Raw genomic sequence first — 15,507 nt, forward strand, 5'->3', positions numbered from 1 at the left:
ACACACATACAGGTGTTATACTACGACCAGCTATAGCGACAGCCTGGATGTGCAGTGCTGGGGTAGCTTGGTCAGAGTCCCTGATTGAAAATATTGATACCCTGGATAGGGACAATGTTTTACTGTCTTTAGAGCAAATAAAGGATGCATTTCTTTATATGCGTGATGCACAGAGGGATATCTGCACACTGGCATCACGGGTAAGTGCTATGTCCATTTCGGCCAGAAGAAGTTTATGGACGCGACAGTGGTCAGGCGATGCGGACTCAAAACGGCATATGGAAGTTTTGCCGTATAAAGGGGAGGAGTTATTTGGTGTCGGTCTATCGGATTTGGTGGCCACGGCTACAGCCGGGAAATCCACCTTTTTACCTCAAGTCACTCCCCAACAGAAAAAGACACCGACTTTTCAACCGCAGCCCTTTCGTTCCTTTAAAAACAAGAGAGCAAAGGGATATTCATATCTGCCACGAGGCAGAGGAAGGGGGACGAGACAGCAACAGGCAGCTCCTTCCCAGGAACAGAAGCCCTCCCCCGCTTCTACAAAAGCCTCAGCATGACGCTGGGGCTTCTCAAGCGAACTCGGGGGCGGTGGGGGGTCGTCTCAAGAATTTCAGCGCGCAGTGGGCTCACTCGCAGGTAGATCCCTGGATCCTGCAGATAATATCTCAGGGGTACAGGTTGGAACTAGAGACGGATCCACCTCGCCGTTTCCTGAAGTCTGCTTTACCAACGTCCCCCTCCGACAGGGTGACGGTCTTGGAAGCCATTCACAAGCTGTACTCTCAGCAGGTGATAGTCAAGGTACCCCTTTTACAACAAGGAAAGGGGTATTATTCCACTCTATTTGTGGTACCGAAGCCGGATGGCTCGGTAAGACCTATTCTAAATCTGAAATCCTTGAACCTGTACATAAAGAAGTTCAAGTTCAAAATGGAGTCACTCAGAGCAGTGATAGCGAACCTGGAAGAAGGGGACTTTATGGTATCCTTGGACATCAAGGATGCGTATCTCCACGTTCCAATTTACCCCTCACACCAGGGGTACCTCAGGTTCGTCGTACAGAACTGTCACTATCAGTTTCAGACGCTGCCGTTCGGATTGTCCACGGCACCTCGGGTCTTTACCAAGGTAATGGCCGAGATGATGATTCTTCTTCGAAGAAAAGGCGTATTAATTATCCCATACTTGGACGATCTCCTAATAAGGGCAAGGTCCAGAGAACAGCTAGAGATGGGATTAGCACTGTCTCAAGAAGTGCTAAAACAGCACGGGTGGATTCTGAATATTCCAAAATCCCAGTTAATTCCGACAACACGTCTGCTGTTCCTAGGGATGATTCTGGACACGGTTCAGAAAAAGGTTTTTCTCCCGGAGGAAAAAGCCAAGGAGTTATCCGAGCTTGTCAGGAACCTCCTAAAACCAGGAAAGGTGTCTGTACATCAATGCACAAGAGTCCTGGGAAAAATGGTGGCTTCTTACGAAGCAATTCCATTCGGCAGATTCCACGCAAGAATTTTCCAGAGGGATCTGTTGGACAAATGGTCAGGGTCGCATCTTCAGATGCACCAGCGGATAACCCTGTCTCCAAGGACAAGGGTATCTCTTCTGTGGTGGTTGCAGAGTGCTCATCTATTGGAGGGCCGCAGATTCGGCATACAGGATTGGATCCTGGTGACCACGGACGCCAGCCTGAGAGGCTGGGGAGCAGTCACACAAGGAAGAAACTTCCAGGGCGTGTGGTCGAGCCTGGAAACGTCTCTTCACATAAACATTCTGGAACTAAGAGCAATCTACAATGCTCTAAGCCAGGCAGAACCTCTGCTTCAAGGAAAACCGGTGTTGATCCAGTCGGACAACATCACGGCAGTCGCCCATGTGAACAGACAGGGCGGCACAAGAAGCAGGAGTGCAATGGCAGAAGCTGCAAGGACTCTTCGCTGGGCAGAGAATCATGTGATAGCACTGTCAGCAGTGTTCATCCCGGGAGTGGACAACTGGGAAGCAGACTTCCTCAGCAGACACGACCTTCACCCGGGAGAGTGGGGACTTCATCCAGAAGTTTTCCACATGCTGGTAACCCGTTGGGAAAGACCAATGGTGGACATGATGGCGTCTCGCCTCAACAAAAAACTGGACAGGTATTGCGCCAGGTCAAGAGATCCGCAGGCAATAGCTGTGGACGCGCTGGTAACGCCTTGGGTGTACCAGTCGGTGTATGTGTTTCCTCCTCTGCCTCTCATACCAAAAGTATTGAGAATTATACGGCAAAGAGGCGTAAGAACGATACTAGTGGTTCCGGATTGGCCAAGAAGGACTTGGTACCCGGAACTTCAAGAGATGATCACGGAAGATCCGTGGCCTCTACCTCTGAGAAGGGACTTGCTTCAGCAGGGTCCCTGTCTGTTTCAAGACTTACCGCGGCTGCGTTTGACGGCATGGCGGTTGAACGCCGGATCCTAAAGGAAAAAGGCATGCCGGAAGAAGTCATTCCTACTTTGATTAAAGCAAGGAAGGAAGTAACCGCGCAACATTATCACCGCATTTGGCGAAAATATGTTGCGTGGTGCGAGGATCGGAGTGCTCCGACGGAGGAATTTCAACTGGGTCGATTCCTACATTTCCTGCAATCAGGATTGTCTATGGGTCTCAAATTGGGATCTATTAAGGTTCAAATTTCGGCCCTGTCGATTTTCTTCCAAAAAGAATTGGCTTCAGTTCCTGAAGTCCAGACTTTTGTTAAGGGAGTGCTGCATATACAGCCCCCTGTGGTGCCTCCAGTGGCACCGTGGGATCTCAATGTTGTTTTGGACTTTCTCAAATCTCATTGGTTTGAACCACTAAAAACTGTGGATTTGAAATATCTCACATGGAAAGTGACCATGCTACTAGCCCTGGCTTCGGCCAGGAGAGTGTCAGAACTGGCAGCTTTATCTTACAAAAGCCCATATCTGATTTTCCATTCGGACAGGGCAGAACTGCGGACTCGTCCGCATTTTCTCCCTAAGGTGGTGTCAGCATTTCATCTGAACCAACCTATTGTAGTGCCTGCGGCTACAAGCGACTTGGAGGACTCCAAGTTGTTGGACGTTGTCAGAGCTTTAAAAATATACATTTCAAGGACAGCTGGAGTCAGGAAATCTGACTCGCTGTTTATACTATATGCTCCCAACAAGTTGGGCGCTTCTGCGTCTAAGCAGACTATTGCTCGCTGGATTTGTAGTACGATTCAGCTTGCACATTCTGTGGCAGGCCTGCCACAGCCAAAATCGGTAAAAGCCCACTCCACAAGGAAGGTGGTTTCTTCTTGGGCGGCTGCCCGAGGGGTCTCGGCATTACAACTCTGCCGAGCGGCTACGTGGTCGGGGGAGAACACGTTTGTAAAATTCTACAAATTTGATACCCTGGCTAAGGAGGACCTGGAGTTCTCTCATTCGGTGCTGCAGAGTCATCCGCACTCTCCCGCCCGTTTGGGAGCTTTGGTATAATCCCCATGGTCATTTCAGGAACCCCAGCATCCACTAGGACGATAGAGAAAATAAGAATTTACTTACCGATAATTCTATTTCTCGGAGTCCGTAGTGGATGCTGGGCGCCCATCCCAAGTGCGGATTATCTGCATTACTTGTACATAGTTACAAAAATCGGGTTATTATTGTTGTGAGCCATCTTTTCAGAGGCTCCGCTGTTATCATACTGTTAACTGGGTTTAGATCACAGGTTATACGGTGTGATTGGTGTGGCTGGTATGAGTCTTACCCGGGATTCATAAATCCTTCCTTATTGTGTACGCTCGTCCGGGCACAGTACCTAACTGAGGCTTGGAGGAGGGTCATAGGGGGAGGAGCCAGTACACACCACCTGATCGTAAAGCTTTACTTTTTGTGCCCTGTCTCCTGCGGAGCCGCTATTCCCCATGGTCCTTTCAGGAACCCCAGCATCCACTACGGACTCCGAGAAATAGAATTATCGGTAAGTAAATTCTTATTTTCATCGGTTTTGGACCGATGATAAGTTGTTTTTCATACTGTTAACTAGATAGTATATCACAAGTTATACGGTGTGATTGGTGTGGCTGGTATGAATCTTGCCCTTGGATTAACAAAAATCCTTTCCTCGTACTGTCCGTCTCCTCTGGGCACAGTTTCTCTAACTGAGGTCTGGAGGAGGGGCATAGAGGGAGGAGCCAGTGCACACCCAGAGTCAAAGTCTTTCTTAAAGTGCCCATGTCTCCTGCGGAGCCCGTCTATCCCCATGGTCCTTACGGAGTCCCAGCATCCTCTACTGACTACGAGAAAAAGATTTACTGGTAGGTTTAAAATCTTATTTTATGCTGTTTTATGAGATGGCCTGGCGCCCAATTCTTTATGCGCTACACCGACACCTGTAGTCCGCTCCCACAATGCAACAGTAATTAAACACCTGATTATTCAGGGGACCCTCTGGTATCTGTGCCTGAACCCATGACAAGCCGGGGCAGTGTAAGTGTAATGCACTATACACAGTGACTGCAGTTTTGCATACCTAGTACCAGTGGGGTTTGACAAATGCCTAGGGCATTTGGTATGCTTAGGGGCACTAGCAGCTTCTGCTGATTAAAATGATATGCGGCATGCCTATATTCTGTGTGTATTCCTGGAAATCACTGTAATGTAGCATTTCGTATGCAGATACAGCCGCAGTCGCACACAGAATATAGGCATACTGCATATCATTTTAATCAGCAGAAGCTGCTTGTGCATCCTAGCCACATAGTAATGCAAATAAGATGCATTTTCATAAACAAAAGGCGCCCGACGTTAGCAGAGCTGCCAGCTGACTCATGCCAGGCATCTCTTGCAGAACTAGCGGCGGTGCTAGGGTGCACCAGCCAAAATCTTGCCTAGGGCATCATATTGGTTAGGGCCGGCTCTGGATACAGGCACAGAATTCTCTAACACAATATAGGGACTGGTGAGACCTCACATTAGATGGTACAGTACAGTGGTGGTCATTACGAGTTGATCACAGCAGGAACTTTGTTAGCAGTTGGGCAAAACCATGGGGGTCATTCCGAGTTGTTCGCTCGCAAGCTGCTTTTAGCAGCTTTGCACACGCTAAGCCGCCGCCTACTGGGAGTGAATCTTAGCTTATCAAAATTGCGAACGAAAGATTAGCAGAATTGCGAATAGACACTTCTTAGCAGTTTCTGAGTAGCTTCAAACTTACTCGGCATCTGCGATCAGTTCAGTGCTTGTCGTTCCTGGTTTGACGTCACAAACACACCCAGCGTTCGCCCAGACACTCCCCCGTTTCTCCAGCCACTCCCGCGTTTTTCCCGGAAACGGTAGCGTTTTTTCGCACACTCCCATAAAAAGGCCTGTTTCCGCCCAGAAACACCCACTTCCTGTCAATCACACTCCGATCACCAGAACGAAGAAAAAACCTCGTAATGCCGTGAGTAAAATTCCTAACTGCATAGCAAATTTACTTGGCGCAGTCGCACTGCGGACATTGCGCATGCGCATTAGCGACTAATCGCTCCGTTGCGAGAAAAAAATACAGAGTGAACAACTCGGAATGACCCCCCATGTGCACTGCAGGGGAGGCAGATATAACATGTGCAGAGAGAGTTAGATTTGGGTGTGGTGTGTTCAATCTGCAATCTAAATTGCAGTGTAAAAATAAAGCAGCCAGTATTTACCCTGCACAGAAACAAAATAACCCACCCAAATCTAACTCTCTCTGCACATGTTATATCTGCACCAGCAGTGCAGCCTGAGCATACCTGTACATTTTCTGCGGTACCGTAGCTGCACTGCATGGTCTATCCTGGCAGTCTGGATCACAGGTTACAAAGAGCTCTGTATGGAGAGGTATCTAGACCAGTGACTGCCTGTCCAGCTGTGTTGAGACTATAAGTCCCAGCCAGGGCCGGCCCAAGCTTAAATTTTTTGGTAAGCGAATATAGATTTTGGCGCCCCCCCCATGGTTGATGGAAAATATTATACAGAAGCTTAAAGCGCATTAAGCGAAACATGGGTGAAATCAACTACCTACCATAAAGTTAAAACTTAAAGGGCAAAGCCGTTAAATAAGTGTTTTCTAATTAATCTAACTTTTAAAAATTGGGGTCCTACCTGTCCTTTTCTGGGTCCTATTGGAATGAAGGTTTTTATTAATCTTATTAATTATTCAAATATAAAAACAGAGATTTGATTTGGACACTACAAAGTGTTGAAAGGGGGGGGATGGGGTGACAGTGCTGCTGGGCTGTGTAGCATACAGGACACTGTCAGAAGGTAAATTGGTGCTCCCCCCCCCATATCTGAGTATAAGGACAGTGCACGCCGAAGGCGCGCACCAAAAATTTAGGGGTGTGGCTTCATGGGGAACGAGCATGGCCACATAATAGTACCAATTCACATTACACCACACAGGTAGAGCACGTTACACACATTGCACCAGGTAGAGCACGTTACACACACTGCACCAGGCAGAGCACGTTACACACATTGCACCAGGCAGAGCACGTTACACACATTGCACCAGGCAGAGCACGTTACACACACTGCACCAGGTAGAGCACGTTACACACATTGCACCAGGTAGAGCACGTTACACACATTGCACCAGGTAGAGCACGTTACACACACTGCACCAGGCAGAGCACGTTACACACACTGCACCAGGCAGAGCACGTTATACACATTGCACCAGGCAGAGCACGTTATACACATTGCACCAGGCAGAGCACGTTATACACATTGCACCAGGCAGAGCACATTATACACATTGCACCAGGCAGAGCACGTTATACACATTGCACCAGGCAGAGCACATTATACACATTGCACCAGGTAGAGCACATTATGCACATTGCGCCAGGTAGAGCACGTTATACACATTGCACCAGGTAGAGCACATTATACACATTGCACCAGGCAGAGCACGTTATACACAATGCGCCAGGCAGAGCACGTTATGCATATTGCACCAGGTAGAGCACGTTATACACATTGCACCAGGTAGAGCACGTTATACACATTGCACCAGGTAGAGCATGTTACACACATTGCACCAGGCAGAGCACGTTATACACATTGCGCCAGGCAGAGCACGTTATACACATTGCGCCAGGTAGAGCATGTTATACACATTGCACCAGGCAGAGCACGTTATACACATTGCACCAGGTAGAACATGTTATATAGATACCTGGTGCGCAGTGGCGTAACTTCATCCCAATATCCCGGAGGCAAGAACAATCTTGGTGCCCCTCCCAGCATGGGATGTAGTCAATATCCTGGCAGTTGGGATACCAGCGGTCAGAATACTATCACCGGGATCCAGACCGCCGAGAATGCCAACAGCTGCGTAAGGGCTATTCCCACTCATGGGTGTCCACAACACCCATAAAGTGGGAAAAGAATCTGTGGTGAGCACAGCAAGCCACCAAACCCGCACGTGGCGAGCGCAGCTTTCTAGCGCTCGCCCCGCTGACGGGCAACGGGCATTCTGGCAGCCGGGATTCCATACCCCAGCACCATTATATATATATATATATATATATATATATATATACACACACACACATATACACACACATATACATATATATATATATATGCCACCCGCTTGTCACGCTAAGTGCCTAGGTGCCCTCCAAGGTGATCTCCCACCAGATACATAGCACAAGAACGGGCGGCACTCATGGGACTGTCAATGGCGGAAATCAATGGACACAATACAGGTGTGACTCCTGTGTCCATTGATTTCCGCCATTGACAGTCCCGTACCAATACCCCGAAACGTTGATCTGTTTATGCAGTTTTTGCACTAAAGTCACTTTGCAGTTTAAGCCTCTGAGTGCCGCCTCATTCTTTGTGGCATGGATATGGGGTTAACACCCTAGTGGAGGGCACCAGAGCAAGCTAGCCCAAGGGGGCGGACCAAGTGCCTGCGATTGGTGTGTGTCTATATATATATATATATATATATATATATATATATATATATATATATATATATATATATACACACATTTATATACAGTATATATTTACATACAGTATATGCACAGACACACACACATATATATATATATATATATATATATATATATACACACATATATTTTATATATATATATATATATATATATATATATATATATATATATATATATATATATATATTGTACATTAATACAACAGCCAGGCTTACTTTTGCTGTAATACAGAACAGGAGACAGGAGAGTGAGAACTCACTCTTCTCTGTCTCCTCCAAGGCGCATACATGCTGCTCCACACGCTGCCTGCCACTGCCAGGGACATTTCTTTACCCTGCAGCCTGCGCGCTCAGCCAATTACCGAGCCGCAGGCTGCTGCTTTATAGGCTATTGGACAGCTGAGCCGTCGCTCAGCTGTCCTGTACTGTTAGGCTGCCCTGGCGGTCGGCGCTGTGGGTGTAAGGTTGCCAGGGCAACCAAGGGAAGCCGGAAGCGCAGCTCAGTGCCGCAGATCGTTAAGAGCTCCAATCTGTGGTGCTGTCACAGCGCAGCTCCCTCTCCTCCTCACCCTGGCCGCCTCAGCATCCGGGGGCACCTCTACTGATCTCCGTCCGCGAGCCCACACACCGCATAGGACTCTGAGCTGGCGGTATACAGCAGGCAGCATGGGCTGGGAGCGTGGTCCTAGCTGCAGGCGCCCTCCACAGTGTGGCGCCTTACTCTTACGCGTAACGGGCGGGCCGGCCCTGGTCCCAGCACACGTTGTCAACTGGATTTGCTGGGACATGTATTGCCACCACACCTAGGGAGGGGTTTTTAACTGTATGTATGTGTGCATATATCCCCTCGGTGTCCCTGCCTGCACCCTCCTTGTAATTCTCCCACAGTGTCCCTGCCCGCACCATCCCTGTAACTGCCCCCTCAGTAATCCTGCTCATACACTCCTGTAATTCCCTCTCAGTGTCCCTGCCCGCACCCTTCCCATAATTCCCCCTCAGTATCCCTGTCCGCACCCTCCCCGTAATTCCCTCTCAGTGTCCCTACCCGCACACTAACCATAATTCCCCCTCAGTGTCCCTGCCTGCACACTTCTTGTAATTCCCCTTTAGTCTCCCTGCCTGCACCCTCCCCGTAATTCCATCTCAGTGTCCCTGCCTGCACCCTCCTCATTATTTCTCCTCCGTGTCCCTGCCTGCACCCTCCCTGTAATTCCATCTCGGTGTCCCTGCCTGCACCCTAACTGTAATTCCCCCCAGTGTCCCTGCCTGCACCCTCCCCGTAATTCCCTCTCAGTGTCCCTACCCGCACCCTAACCATAATTCCCCCTCAGTGTCCCTGCCTGCACCCTCCTCGTAATTCCTCCTCAGTGTCCCTGCCTGTACCCTCCCCGTAATTCCTCCTCAGTGTCCCTGCCTGTACCCTCCCCGTAATTCCTCCTCAGTGTCCCTGCCCGTACCCTCCCCGTAATTCCATCTGTGTCCCTGCCTGCACCCTCCCCGTAATTCCTCCTCAGTGTCCCTGCCTGCACACTCCTCATAATTCCCCCTCTGTCTCCCTGCCTGTACCCTCCCCGTAATTCCATCTCAGTGTCCCTGCCCGCATCCTTCTCGTAATTCCTCCGCAGTGTTCCTGACCTTGGCCTCCCTGCGACTCCCCCCTCAGTGTCCCTGCCCGCACACTCCCGTAGTTCCCTCTCAGTTTCCCTTCCCGTACCCTCCCTATAATTGCCCCTCAGTGTCCTTGACCTCAGTGTCACTATAGCCCCTCCCTCTCATTTGCCCTAACCCGAACCCTCCCTGTAATTCCCCCTTAGTGTCCCTGACCACAGCCTTCCTGTGACTCCCCCCTCAGTGTCCCTGCCCACACCCTCCTGCAATTCCACCTCAGTGTCCTTGCCCACACCCTCCCTGTAATTCTCCCTCAGTGCCCCTGCCCGCATACTCCTGTAATTCCCCTTCAGTGTCCCTGACCACACCCTCCCTGTAGTTGCCCCTCAGTGTCCCTGGCCTCAGCCTCCCTGTAAGCCCTCCACCTCATTGTCCCTACCCGCACTCTCCCTGTAATTCTCCCTCAGTGTCCCTGACCTCAGCCTATCTGTAACTCCCCCTTCTGTGTCCCTGGATGGGGGAGGTGGGGGGCACCAGTTCCTTACTTTGCCAGGGGCGCTCAGACCCTAGATACACCCCTGGTGTTTCTAACACTTTATCACACGCTGTATTAAGCCTTTGCAAAGAGCCGATGTAATAAGGGACTTGCTTAAACCCTTGATCGGCGTAACAGTGCTGTGCTGCATTGCCTTCTCCGAGTATATACTTTGCTTCTGGGCTTATTTTTTACCTCCGCTCCAACATAGTAATGTAACACAAAGGTAGCTTTTTACAGACTTCACTCTTGCAAGGCAGATGACAGCAAGAAGTACAGAGAACAGGACAAGCTTAGATTGGAATGCTATAGATTAGGGGTGGGCAAAATACGGCCAGCGGGCCGGATGTGGCCCGCAAACCAATACAGCCTGGCCCGCAGCCTCCCACCAGTGCGCAATGACAGGCAGCCCGACTGGCTGAGCTGCTTGTCATTGCGCTACAGTAGCTGCCTCCAAGTCGCGGGTGCCGCAGAGGAAATCCTGGTCACGTGGGTGCAGCTGGACGGAATTCCTTGTGACGTCAGGTGCTAGGTGGTGTTGGGGGCAGGGCCAAAGACAGATCGTGGCCGTGGATGCGGGTGGTGGGAAGTTCAAATGGCCGTGGCTGCATAGCAGGACAGCACAGCACTGAATCTGAGATTACATAAGGTACACGTGCTTGGCTGCGGGTGTCAGCGGGTCCTGCCTGATGAGGGGCCAATGGAAGGTGGAAAGAAATAGCAACTATGCCCAGGGAGAGGGAGGTGGGGGGAAGAAATAGCAACTATGCCCAGGGAGAGGGAGGTGGGGGAGGAAATATCAAATGTGACCAAGGAGAAAAAGGTGGTGGTGGGGGTGGGGGAAATAGCAACTATGCCCAGGGAGAGGGAAGTGTGGGGGGGTGGGGGGGTGGAAAAAGCAACAATGCCCAGGGAGAGGGAGGTGGAGGTGTGGAAATAGCAACTATGCCCAGGGAGAGGGAGACAAGGGGAGGAAATAGCAACTACGCCCAGGGAGAGAGAGGTGGGGGGAGGAAATAGCAACTGTGACCAAGGAGATGGAGGTGGGGGTGTGTGGAAATAGCAACTATGCTCAGGGAGAGGGAGGTGAGGGGAGGAAATAGCAACTACGCCCAGGGAGAGGGAGGTGAGGGGAGGAAATAGCAACTACGCCCAGGGAGAGAGAGGTGGGGGGAGGAAATAGCAACAATGCCCTGGGAGAGAGAGGTGGGGGGGAGGAAATAGCAACTGTGACCAGGAAGAGGGAGGTGGGGGGGGGGAGATAGCAACAATGCCCAGGGAGAGGGAGGTGGGGGTGTGTGGAAATAGCAACTATGCTCAGGGAGAGGGAGGTGAGGGGAGGAAATAGCAACTATGCCCAGGGAGAGAGAGGTGGGAGGGAGGAAATAGCAACAATGCCCAGGGAGAGAGAGGTGGGGGGGGGGGGAAATAGCAACTGTGACCAGGAAGAGGGAGGCGGGGGTGGTGGAAATAGCAATGATGCCCAGGGAGAGGGAGGTGAGGAAATAGCAACTATGCCCAGGCAGAGGGAGGTGGGGAGAGGAAATAGCAACTGTAACCAGGGAGAGGGAGGTGGGGGGGTGGAAATAGCAACTATGCCCCGGGAGAGGGAGGTGAGGAAATAGCAACTATGCCCAGGCAGAGGGAGGTGGGGGGAGGAAATAGCAACTACGCCCAGGGAGAGAGAGGTGGGGGGAGGAAATAGCAACTGTGACCAAGGAGATGGAGGTGGGGGTGTGTGGAAATAGCAACTATGCTCAGGGAGAGGGAGGTGAGGGGAGGAAATAGCAACTACGCCCAGGGAGAGGGAGGTGAGGGGAGGAAATAGCAACTACGCCCAGGGAGAGAGAGGTGGGGGGAGGAAATAGCAACAATGCCCTGGGAGAGAGAGGTGGGGGGGAGGAAATAGCAACTGTGACCAGGAAGAGGGAGGTGGGGGGGGGGAGATAGCAACAATGCCCAGGGAGAGGGAGGTGGGGGTGTGTGGAAATAGCAACTATGCTCAGGGAGAGGGAGGTGAGGGGAGGAAATAGCAACTATGCCCAGGGAGAGAGAGGTGGGAGGGAGGAAATAGCAACAATGCCCAGGGAGAGAGAGGTGGGGGGGGGGGGAAATAGCAACTGTGACCAGGAAGAGGGAGGCGGGGGCGGTGGAAATAGCAATGATGCCCAGGGAGAGGGAGGTGAGGAAATAGCAACTATGCCCAGGCAGAGGGAGGTGGGGAGAGGAAATAGCAACTGTAACCAGGGAGAGGGAGGTGGGGGGGTGGAAATAGCAACTATGCCCCGGGAGAGGGAGGTGAGGAAATAGCAACTATGCCCAGGCAGAGGGAGGTGGGGGGAGGAAATAGCAACTGTAACCAGGGAGAGTGAGGTGAGGTGAGGAAATAGCAACTATGCCCAGGGAGAGGGAGGTGAGGGGGAGGAGATAGCAGATACGCCCATGGAGAGAGAGGTGGGGGGAAGGAAATAGCAACTGCAACCAGGGAGAGGGAGGCAGGGAGGAAGGAAATGGCATCTGTGCCCGCAGTAGGGGGGGGGGGGGTGTAGGAATTGGCAATAGTGCCTAGGGAGGCAGAGGTTGGGGGGAGGAAATTCCAAATGTGTCCAGGGAGCCCAGTGGTGAAGTGGAGACTGGAATAGACTATGGTACTGTGACTGTAGGGCATCCATGCTTGCAAGTATGGCGGTGGCAGCGGGACCTGCCTTGCAAGCGGGGCAGGGGTGATAGGTCTGCCCAGTATTGGGGGGGGGGCTGGTAACTGTGCCCAGGGAGAGAGGGAATATTTTGTGTGTGAGTATTTGCTAGAATGTGTTAAGTGGCCCCCACCACTGCTGTAGATGGTCTGTCCTTCTCTCTCTCTCTCTCTCTCTCTCTCTCTCTCTCTCTCTCTCTCTCTCTCTCTCTCTCTCTCTCTCTCTCTCTCTCTCATATATCTGACACTACTAACCTAATTATGTAGTTGTGCAATATAGTACTATTGAAGCTTACCCAGAATACCAAGTCACTGTCAGACACCTTAAGGGTGTAACATGAATGTAAATGAAACATAACTTCCTACTAAAATCTTGCTCACAGCGTGACATTTGTATTTTCTCCTCGTGGTTACGTGCGTCTCCTCCAGGCGCACTTTCCTCCGACAATCCAAAAATATACTGGTAGGATAATTGGCTCCCACCAAAAAGTTAAAGTGTGTGTGTGTGTGTGTGTGTGTGTGTGTGTGTGTGTGTGTGTGTGTGTGTGTGTGTGTGTGTGTGTGTGTGTGTGTGTGTGTGTACATATGGTAGGGAATATAGAGTGTAAGCTCCACTGGGGCAGAGGCCAATGTGAATGGATAATTATTCTCTGTAAAGCGCTGTGGAATATGTATGTGCTATATAAATAAGTGGTAATAAATAACAAATAAATAAATTCTCAACAGATATTACAGGTTGTGTATATATAGCTGGATCAGCCATTAGGAAACCTTGGCTCCTGTCTAGGGCCAAGGGCCATAGCTAGAGGTGGGCAAGTGGTGCCACAGGGCCTAGGCGTTTGGCTTGAAGGATGAGAGAGCCCTCCAGTTCAGCCCTAGAATGCTTTGTTTGTCGCCACAAAGTCCCACCAAAGCATCCAAACACTTCAGGTGCACAGCTCCTCCCTGGTCCTGGCAGGGGTGATGTCAACGGGTGTGATACATGTGCCCGGCGGTCGGGATGCCGGCAGTCAGATGACCGACACCGGCATCCCGACCTTCAGAATGCCGACAAGGGACGGGGTAATTATTTTACCCCTCCCCGACACCCTACCCTGAACCTAACCCACCTGGGTGGCGGCTAGGGTAAAGATAGTGGGGATGGTGGCTAGGGCAAAGATAGTGGGGGTGGTGGCTAGGGCTAAGACATCGGGGGTGTCGGCTAGTGCTAAGACACAGGGGGTGGTGGCTATGACTAAACCCCGCCCTCCCTCTAGTGCCTAACCCTAACCCCACCCAGACTCTAACCCTAACAGGCACCCCTATACTTACCTTAGGGATGTCGGCGTTTGGTGTTCTGGCGCCGAGTTTCCGAGTGGTGTTGGGATTCCGGTGTCGGTTACATGACCGCTGGCATCCTGGGCATCCTCCCATGTCAATACAGGACTTGGAAAAAAGTGGTGACTCTACGGTGCTTGAATGAATATTTAAACCAAAGCTATAGATCAGGGGTAGGGAACCTCCGGCCCGCGGGCCGTATAAAGTCCACAAAGCCGTTTGTTCTGGCCCAACCGCTACTGTATGTCAGCGAGACACGCCGCCGATCAGTACAGCGGCGGCGTGTCTCAGCTGTCAGGGCAGGGAGGAGAATCAGCTATGTCCGGCGGCAGTAGCAGGTACGATTTCAAACCAGCCGCCAGTTCGTGAGCCAATCAGGAGCCGTCACTTGCGGTCCGCGAGCTCTGATGAGCTCATGAACCGGCGGCTGGTTTGAGGTCCTACACGCCGCTGCCCGACATAGCTGCGCTCTCCTCCCTGCCCTGACCCCTGACACACACCACCACCGGACGGAGCACTAAGGGGCAGGACAGGCGCACGCTGCGCTCTCCTCCCCTCCCATGACACACAGCAGCAGCAGCAGCGGTGAGCAGCACAGTGGAGTGGGGGGGCATGTGTGTGGCAATGTGTATCTGGCACTGTGGGGCATTTGTATATCTGGCACTGTGGGGCATTTGTGTATCTGGCACTGTGGGGCATTTGTGTATCCGGCACTGTGGGGCATTTGTGTATCTGGCACTGTGGGGCATTTGTGTATCTGGCACTGTGGGGCATTGTGTATCTGGCACTGTGGGGCATTTGTGTATCCAGCACTGTGGGGCATTTGTGTATCCGGCACTGTGGGGCATTTGTGTATCCGGCACTGTGGGGCATTTGTGTATCTGGCACTGTGGGGCATTTGTGTATCTGGCCCTGTGGGGCATTTGTGTATCTGGCACTGTGGAACATTTGTGTATCTGGCACTGTGGGGCATTTGTGTATCTGGCACTGTGGGGCATTTGTGTATCTGGCACTGTGGCAGCATATGTGTGTCTGGCACTGCACTGGCATATGTGTATCTGGCACTGCACTATTGGGGGCATATGTGTGTCACGTCCCATTTTAATTGGCTACACCCATTTCTTGGCACGCGAGCGCCTTCTCGCGCGTACCCAGTACCACTAAGGGGCATAACTACTTGGGGAATAACTACTGGGGGCAGGCTAATTTTTAAGTTGATCATTTTTGTATGGACCCCAAAGGATTTTATAAATATCCAAATGGCCCTTGGTAGAAAAAAGGTTCCCCACCCCTGCTATAGATCAATATTATATTTATTATATATACTGTACTAACGTCATATCTTATTGCAATGTGCAGCTCA

Source organism: Pseudophryne corroboree, chromosome 7, assembly GCF_028390025.1.
Source record: "Pseudophryne corroboree isolate aPseCor3 chromosome 7, aPseCor3.hap2, whole genome shotgun sequence".
In the NCBI taxonomy this organism is placed as follows: Eukaryota; Metazoa; Chordata; class Amphibia; order Anura; family Myobatrachidae; genus Pseudophryne; species Pseudophryne corroboree.